Below are 9,807 nucleotides of genomic sequence, written 5' to 3'. Positions count from 1 at the left end.
ATGGGGGCCATTCTGAGAATGGTGTGGTGTCTATGACTCAAATTTGTCTCTAGTTCTGACCTCTCTTTAGATCATATCTCAGTCCTTCAGAGAGTTGAGGTGAAAGCTATAAATGAAAATGAAGAGTTGTTTTGCTAAAACTGTCTGGCACTAGAGGTACAAGCAAGATTACTTAAGGACTCTAACAGAATGTAATGCTAGAGAGAGAGAGAGAGAGAGAGAACACTTCTCTTCCAGTTCCAACAGTATCCACAGAGAGGGCCAGAAAAGAGCAGGAGGAATTAGAAGCCACATGGTACCTGGCAAGACTTGTTTCTTAGCACAGGTGAGATGCCCCCAGGGATTTAGCAGCTATTTGGGCAGTGCTTGATGAGTTGAGAGGGAAGCCATGAAATCTGGGATAGCTGATTAATGCAACCTTATTCGTTCCCATGGGTCTATGAAAACTGAGTATAACTCTAGCTGTAGATAAAACATTCTGGTTGAAAGGGATAAATTCTTTCATTTCTTTCCACAGTCAAGTTTAGGATAGTCATATATGCCTGGTCCTCAGGTACTCAGTAATTTTCACTGAGTGAATTAACTTTACTCACATTTGATAAACATCAGGACTGAGCAAGAATTGGAGAACTATGACAACCATGACAAATTCCTAGTCCCTTTGGGGTGAAGAAGCCATTGATTCTTATTTGCTATGCTTATAGAAATAAATACATGTGATAAGAGAGCACCTATAGATACCTACAGATATTTACAAATATGGATGTGTAGAGATATTTAAAGTCTTTGAAAACTTCAGAGAATCAAGTTACTGCTGAATTGTACTTTAACCACTTACTCTAAGTTTAGCTTCATTTGCTAAAGTGTGTTTTTGGGCAAGTTATTTAACATCTCTAAATCCCTGAGCCTTGGTTATTCTGTAGAATTGGGACAACATCACCTATGTAATAATGCTCTTGAGAGAAGTGAAGATGATTAAGTGCTTAGTACTGTGCCTGAGATATGGCAAGCATTTAATAATAAGGTTATTATTATTGTTCTCACTACCATATTTTAGATAATCTATGACTATGCTAAGATCCATCTAAGGACTTGCCTCTACTTTGTTCCTTATTTTCAGTTGGTTTTGTAAGAATACATAATTAATGTAATCTTCATAATTCAAACTTTTTTTTTTTTTTTTTTTTTACTTTGTAGAGATTTAATGAGATAATGCACAGGAACCATAGAAGCTAAGAAACGTTTCCAAAACCGTTTGCAGACAATTAGGGAATAATGGAATTTGAAAGAAACTTCAAAATTATCTGGTTCAAATCTCTGCTGTCTGTACCTAGAAAAGTTTACTTGACTTTTAGTAGAATAAGTAGGAAAAATATGGAACGCTTCACGAATTTGCGTGTCATCCTTGCGCAAGGGCCATGCTAATCTTCTCTGTATCGTTCCAATTTTAGTATATGTGCTGCCGAAGCGAGCACCAAACTTTTTTTTAATAAAGACTTTGGTATAGACACTTATACATAATTTGTAGAGGTTTAGATATTTTCTATATCCAGTGGTTTCGCCTTATTTTTGACTCCCTCAAAAACAGTATCAACAGATTAGTAAGGCCTCATTTCCTCTTCTGTCAACTGGGTTGTCTTTTCTGCTTTTTGGTCTCAGGTTTTGCTTGTTTGCCTCTTTTTCAGCTAAACCAGTACCTAAAACTAGGGTCTATTGTGTACTTTTCTTAGTGTTTCCTTTGTAAGCTGCTTTAAGAAGGTTTGCTGGAGCTGTGTGAATGTGCATATTATCTAGAAGACAGAACTATTTTTAGGTTGAAGGTAGAGCTGTGTTTTTCCTTCTTGGCAAATTCTTTTTCTTTTGATGAAAGCCAAAACTTAAAGCTAGTGGTGACAGGTCAGGGTCCTAATTGCTGTGCTGTTGGAAATAAGGAGAGGTTTATTGCTAATCAAGTAAATAGCAAACCTAATTTCAATGATGTAGTAAGATGAGCCCACTCAGTGGGCTGGTCTTATAAAATACTTTTTCTGGTGAGCCTGGGAAAACTCGTGAAGTGGTAATAATTAAAACAGCATATGGTTGTTGGAGGAACTGTCATACATAAGCAATGTGTTGTGGGCGTGGTAATGAACTACAGGTGTATTTGGCACAAGACTTCTAAACTTGGGGAAGTGGAATTCTGCTTTTGTGCACAAACAGGAATGTGCTTTTGCATTTCTGGTATTTAAAAAAAATAAACTTAAGACCTATGTTATTTTTTTTTTATTATTCCTTATTTGGAAGCTATACTGGTCAACATAAGAAAATACTTAAGATCTTCAAAGGCATGCTGTAGAGGTTTGGAAAGCATTTGGTTTGGCTTGAAGCAACTTTGGCTAGTGAAGTGACAGGCACACAAGAAAGAACAACAGGTGAAAAAATGTGGAGTTTCTTTCATCTTTCAAAGGATTTTCTTGATGAATTGAAACAGCCATGAAAATAAGCACTGGCCTTTGTGCCCAGTGGCCTAAAAGTACTTAGAGTGGGCCAAATCAGAATCAGGCAGGGGCCTAATGAAAATCAGGCAATAAGCCTAGGCCCAATTTAATATGTGCTGCCTCCCTCCTTTTTAAAAAAAATTCCCTTTGGCTCAATTTTTAACAAAAAATCTGGTTTTGTGGTAGAGAGCTATTTCTCTTCTTTGACTCAGATAGAGGTTGGTAATGACTAGCAAAGGCAAATGGTGGCATTAGTTACTCAGTAGAACCAATGAAAATTTTGGTTGCCTAAATAGATTTTCTTGCTGGCCTATTTCTTTTTAAAACTGCTTATAAAAATTAACTATTTCTGGACTAAAGGAAATAATATCTCTTGAAGTGGTTGAATGTGACTCAGAGACAACATTTTTCATTTTGTTTGGGAAAAATATTGCATTTGATTGTAATGATGTTTTAGAGCAGCTTTTAAAGATATTGACTGAGCTTCAGCAGTTTCCCAAACTTGTTTAAAGGAGTCTTCGGGACCTGTGAGTCATGTATAATTTTCTGATTATGATCACAAGACAGATGTCTCCATAGAGTTCTGCAAAACTTTAAAACATATTTGAATAATGTGCAATTGACATAGAATAGAACATTTTCTCCAATGTCCTAGTTTATAGAGTAGGCACACAGAGGACCTGGGACTGGATTCACTGCCTCCCAGACCCCCAGTCAGGACTTCTTCTTGCCAGTACCTCCCAGGAAGAAGTTGCTGCTTAGTTTAGCATTTAAATACAAATAAAACTCTTATGTAACTCACGGAGATAACTAAATTTATTACAGCACATCATGGAGATAACTAACTTAATTTATTACAGCACATCTATGAAGTCCTAGGAGATGCCTGAATTATAAAAATTGGTGAGTCGGTTTTGTATCTTTCCCCAGAACCTTTGTTCAGGGAGCAACTTTTAAAGTCAATGATGATGCCAGATTTGGAAGAATTCTAGAGGCATATGTTTGGGAAGCAGCATGGATGAGAATTAAGTTGGATCTGCAGACAGTAGGACATTACCAACACACACTGAGCATACATTGTATAAACAGATGACAAGACAGTTGAATCCTGTGACAGATCACTCCTTTTATGGAGAAATATAAATGCAATACTCAGCCACTGTCAAAGGTGGTCAAAAACAACCACCGCCACCATCACCACCACCACAGCAAACCATACAGTTTCAAAAGAAGGCTGATACCCTTTTTTCCTTTTGAAATGCTTAATGAAAAGCTGCACAGAAGTTTCTGTGGATTTGAGGATTTTGGAATAAGCAAGAGGCGGGAACAGAAGCCCATGTGCTTTGTCTCTTCTGGCTTTAATTGTTTTGGTTTCAAGCTTAGCAGCAAAACGGTCCTGCCAAGTGCATGTACATGTACATGGGATGTTTTCTGCTTTGCTTCACTCAGGCGTTTGAAGAAAGGCCCTGGTATGTATCAGTTCGACATCATTTTAGTGTAAGAGGAAACACACCCCTTGAAACAATTAAGGGATCACAATTTATCATCAGAGTGAATAATAGGTTGGCATGTCTATTTAGAATAGGATTTTAGAAATTAATTACTGGATAAGTCACAAAATGCTTCCCTGTTTTCTAACAACTAAAAGCTGCAATTTGACAATCATCTGATGAGAAACTTTTCAGGGCAATATATTTATCATTTATCACTTTAGAATAGGGTTGGCAAACTTTTTCTGTAAAGAGCCAGCTAGTGAATATTTTAGGCTCTGTGCCTTTGTGGCATGAAAGCAGCCACAGACAGTAAGTAAATGAGTAGTGTGTTTATATTCTAATAGGATTATGTACCATATATTATAACTCATTTAATTTTAACATGTGTTAATACCTTATTCTTCCTTTGACTTTTTTTATCCAACATTGAAAAATGCAAAAACTGGGTTGTACAAAAACAGGCAATGAGCCAAATTTGGCCCAAGGCCTGTTGTTTGCTGACTCCTGCTGTAATAGAGAAGGACTCTGTTATTTACAGTAGGATGTCTGAGCATTAGTTTAAAGAGCAATGTGTTCTTTAACTCACAATCATTTTACAATTCTGGTCCAATGATTTCTGTTTTCAAAATGCAGTTTGGGTTATTTGAAGACTCCACTATGAGGCTGGCTGTGTGGCATGAGGTTTGACAAATTAAATTCTGACTGTGTTCCTGTGATTATGTTCCAGTTCCATTCATTAGTAAAAGGAACTTGTGTCATTGCTTCACTTGTTGCAATGAATAAATCTGTATAATTTTACAAAAGAACAACTGCATGAATTCTTTTGCCGCCTGAAGACTTGAGTGTTGGGTTCCTCTTTATAAAAGTTTCCATGACAATCTGGCCTGAGAGAATGACAGGTTTGCCCTCATGGGGAATTTCTCATTAAGGAAGCTTTTCTTTCACCAGGAAGCTTTATGGGGGCTTAATAGTGGGTCAAACAGGGAGGACCAAATAGGACCCTTTCATAAACCATACCTTATACCCACCCTGGTCTCAAAGAGAGCTTGTTTCCTCCTGTGTGTGGTGATGGGGTGATGTTCAGAAGCTAAGAGTTTAGAGAAGACCACCATGCTACCCCAGAGTTCTTACTTCCTGGTGGTAACCAAGAAACCCAGACATAAGCATGTGTTGTTAATATATGGGCTAAGCCAAGAATTATGGGCCCCTATCTTTCTCTATTGAAAGGCAGTGTGTAAAGTAGTAAAGCAAATGGGCCGCGAGCTCAACCGAGTCTTTACTCTGGCTCTACCATTTACCAGCTAGGTGACTTTCACCTCTTTGTGTCTCAGTTTACTCCTCTGCAAAAGGGGCATGATTATAATGGTGCCTGTCTTACAGGGTTGTTGTGGGGAGTAAGTTAATATAGGTAATGTAGTTTGGCACATAGTAGTGAGTAATGAATGATAGCTATTGTGATAATTTTCTTTCTTTTTAGCCTCAAAAGTAATGCAATGTTTACAAACTCTTATTTAAAGGTAGAGTCATTCTCTCAGTCATAATAATATAATAATATATATTATAATATATATATATTACTTATATATATATATTATATATATATATAAAATATTCTTTAATCTCTTGCTTTTTCTTTCTCATCCATTATCACTACATCATTCTACTGATCTATAACCTTCCAGCCACCTCAACCACTCTGTCCTTATACCCACTTAGGATCCTCGTCTTTATTCTCTTCCCGCCCATAGCACTTTGTTATAAACTCAGTAATCTCCTGGACTAACTTGAAAAACACTCGGCTTGTATATGAGGGAAGCATAGCTCATTGGGTGTAACCTAATATATTGCTATGTACTTGTGGCACAGCCCCGTCTGGATTTCATTGAAAATCTATAGGTTTTCCAGGGAGGTTTGTAGTAAGCTACTCTCCCCCTGCCTAGAATTGAGAAGTTGAAGGGATAGAGCCCAATGGGAGAAAACTGGTAATGTTCTGAATGTAGGCTTTATATCTCATCACTCTTTAATAGGGTCCCCCAGGAACCCAGTAGAATGTTCTATATTCTAAAGACCTTCAATAAATACTTTGTGCTTGACTATATATACTGGGCTTGGGTTCTCTTTCCTGACAACTGCTTTGTGGGCTGGAGGAGAAAAAGCCTTAATTAAATGTTGCTGTGTGCTATTTTAAATCCAGCTAAAGCTTTGTTATCTTACCTCTTGGGCCTATGCTCTGGAGCAAGGCTGAAGCATGGACAGTTGTTGAGGGAAGCTTTTATTTTGGTTAATTACTGTCCTGGATTTGTCTATTCCTATTTTTTTGGAATAAAAGTGAGATGCCATTTTTTGGACTACCCAATCTACAGAAAGTAGGATTTTTTCTTTCCTAGAGAGGATGAATTGTATAAGTTATGGGCAAAAATAATTCTGAAACATTTAATATACTTGCATAAGGAAAGGCCCTGTTGTATAAAGTTTACACATGAAGTCTTTGGGTTTTGCTCTTCTGGATGACTCTAAAAAAGCCATTCTCAGCCCTGTAAGAAACAATGTGTGCATTAAATACCTGATTTTCCCTTAAAAATACCACACAGTTCTGGTTTTTCCTCTCATATTTCTTTACTCCCTAGGTATCTTATCCATATGAGACCCTCTCTTTGATGTCAAAGGGTGCTTTGTATATGCAAAAAATACCCAGGGAGTAGAGGAGAATGAGACTGTACCCCAAATACAATTTATTTGACTGAAACAATTAATCTGAATGACATTTGCTGTTGTATTAATCACTTACACTCTGCTCACATAGAGTTCACGTTCACTTATTAATGCATCTTTCTCCAGCATACTAGGTTCCTACTGTGTGCAAAGGGCAAAACCAACCCATATTTTTGGCCAATAAGGTAAAAAATGCATGTTTCTGTCATTAATTTCGAAAATGAAAAATTCCCTACAATATTTTTATTGCACATTTTCTGGGATATAACCAGTGGTGTTCATGATGATTCTGTTTATTTTTCTAAGGAAAAGAGAGAGAAGAAAATTAGCATTCTTAGTGCTTACTACATGTTAGGCAATGTCCACACATGATTTCATGAAATCCTTGTACTAACCCTTCAGTATAGAACTGAGGGCTAAGAATTAAGTCCTGTGCCTAAACTCACACAACTAGTAGGTTGTAGAAAGCTAGGATTCATAGCCAGGTCTACCTCTTCTCACTAGCCCAAACTGCCTCCCTTCAAGCAGAATGGTTTTTGTTAGCCACCTGGCAGAAACTGATGAGTTCAGATACAGAAAAGTATACTCCAAATGTATTGAAGATATTTAAAAAAAAAATGTTATAGAAATGAGTGGGAAAAATGCTGCTTCTTAACGATTAAACGAGTAAAAATTTGAGTAATAAAAAAAGTGAGGGGCGCCTGGGTGGCTCAGTGGGTTAAGCCGCTGCCTTCAGCTCAGGTTATGATCCCAGGTCCTGGGTTCGAGCCCCACATCGGGCTTTCTGCTCAGCGGGGAGCCTGCTTCCTCCTCTCTCTCTGCCTGCCTCTCTGCTTACTTGTGATTTCTCTCTGTCAAATAAATAAATAAAATCTTAAAAAAAAAAAAAGTGAGTACAGTGATGCCTGGGTGGCTCAGTCAGTTAAGCACCTGCTTTCGGCTCAGGTCATGATCCCAGGGTCTTGGGATTAAGTCCCACATTGGGCTCCTTACATAGTGGGGAGCCTGGTTCTCCCTCTGCCTGCGGCTCCCCCCTGCTTGTGCTTTCTGACAAATAAATAAAATCTTTATTAAAAAGTGGACACAATTAAATGATTAAAATAAACTGTGTATATGGCTCTATACTCAGAGGATTAGACATTTATTTATTTATTTTTTAAAAGATTTTATTTATTTATTTGTCAGAGAGAGAGAGAGAGAGAGCGAGCACAGGCAGACAGAGTCCAGGCAGAGGCAGAGGGAGAAGCAGGCTCCCCACAGAACAAGGAGCCCGATGCGGGACTCGATCCCAGGACGCCGGGATCATGACCTGAGCCGAAGGCAGCGGCTTAACCCACTGAGCCACCCAGGCCTCCCAGGATTAGACATTTAAAATGATTATTCTGCAAAGCTAATCAAATCCACCATCTTTGCCAGAGTAAGATATAATTGAATGAGCACAATATAAATTGAAAAAAATGAACAAATGCCTGTTTGGTTCTAAATTTCAGAGTGATGTTCATATTTTAGAATATTCTTAATTATAAAAGAATTGCCAATGAAGGAATAAGAACTCAGAGTTTCTTGCAAATGCTTAAGAGCAAGCACAAGTTCTTGCTGCACAGCAGAGACAAACAGTTCTCATTTTCATGCCAGAATTTTCTTTTGGATCAGATGTCCAGATCTACAAAAGAGAAAATAGGGAGATTTGGATGCTCTAAAAAGGTTTCCTGGTATACTTAGGGGAAAAGTTGTAAAAGATATGAATTCTTCTTCTAAAATAAGTTATCTTTGGGTTTTCTATTTTATTACTGAAAAAATTCTTTCACTTCCTTATTTTGGATTCTATTTTTGTCTGCAAATGTTAACAATTTCTCTATCAAGGTTTTTGAGAGGGTAAAATGAAATGTAAAAGTACTTTGGAATGGATAAACTGTTACTCATATGGAATGGTAAATACATGTAGACAACATTTTTCAAAATTCTCCAATATATTTTCCTTTGGTGGTGATACAGTTTTCTCCACCCCATTACATTTCTTCCATGATTGTCCCAGATTAGGAGAATGTCACCTAGGGTATGGAAAGGATAAGAAAGGAAGTCAGGTCTTATAGTCAAAATCAAGGAGTTAAACTCTTCAAATTCTAGGAGGCAGAGAGAAAAGAGAGAAATGGTAGGGGGTGGGGGAGAAGGAGTGAGGGAGGGAGAAGAACAAGAACTCGGCACTTGTGTACTGATTTGATGCATGAGAACTCCCATAATGTGGGTAGAAACATCCAGAAGGTTTTAGCAGAATCCAGAAGTTCCCTCTCTTTTGAGAGGAGAATGAAGGACTATCAGAGAAATTCTGAGATCATCATGGACCACCATGATATGGAAAGAGCAGAGCAGGATTGTGAGGGAAAAGCCTATAACAGATGTTTCTGAGATGGTGTTTCTGGTTGCTCAGGGCCTGTGCAAGGCATGTACAGGATCCAAGAGTCCTCATGGACCAAAGGAGAAAGTTCAAACATTTGAGAAAAGTGGAAGACTGAAACAGGTCCAAAAATACTCTACCACCCATTACACAGATGAATATCTGATGGTCAAATACTTTGGTATTGTTGAAGGAATTGGAATACTCTCTTCATCTGTTAGTGAAGGTCTAACCTGGTCCAGTTATTCTAGGGAGTTACCTGACAGTGCTTAGAGAAATCTGATTATGTACATTAAGAGTCTCACTCCTGGATATATACCCTAGAGCCACTTTCACACAGGACTATAAGGGAACATGTAGGTTTGTTGATAATTTATTTGGGAAGGCAGAAAGCTGGAGGCAACTGAGATATCCATTGCTTGGGGAATGAATTCATCAATTGTGGGATTTACATAGGTGGTGGAATTCTATGTCCCGTTCAGAATTAATTATCTAGATGTATGTAAAGCAACACAGATAGATCTTAAAAACATGTTACACAAAAAGAATAAATGTTCTATAGCACAATTACATGTATATAAATTAAACATAATAACATAAACAACATTACATATTTCTCAAAGATACAAGCATACCTAAATATTTTTATGTTTTATAAACATTAGTGTGGCTACCTATAGGAGGGAGGGGGATAGAAGTTAGGATGAGAAGTTAAAGTAAAACAATAAAA

The 9,807-nt window shown here is 37.6% G+C and overlaps 1 non-coding gene across 1 annotated transcript; it reads right to left on the bottom strand.

The window, feature by feature from the left end:
- Positions 1–1,368: 1,368 nt before the first annotated feature.
- On the bottom strand, positions 1,369–1,475 carry LOC125081498 (U6 spliceosomal RNA). Its single transcript, XR_007121703.1, has one exon. It is a non-coding gene; the product is annotated as a U6 spliceosomal RNA (small nuclear RNA).
- Between the last annotated feature and the right edge of the window lie 8,332 nt (positions 1,476–9,807).

Source organism: Lutra lutra, chromosome 11, assembly GCF_902655055.1.
Source record: "Lutra lutra chromosome 11, mLutLut1.2, whole genome shotgun sequence".
Taxonomy (NCBI): Eukaryota; Metazoa; Chordata; class Mammalia; order Carnivora; family Mustelidae; genus Lutra; species Lutra lutra.
The sequence above is the reverse complement of the archived record's forward strand: the minus strand, read 5'-3'. Positions and strand labels throughout refer to the sequence as shown.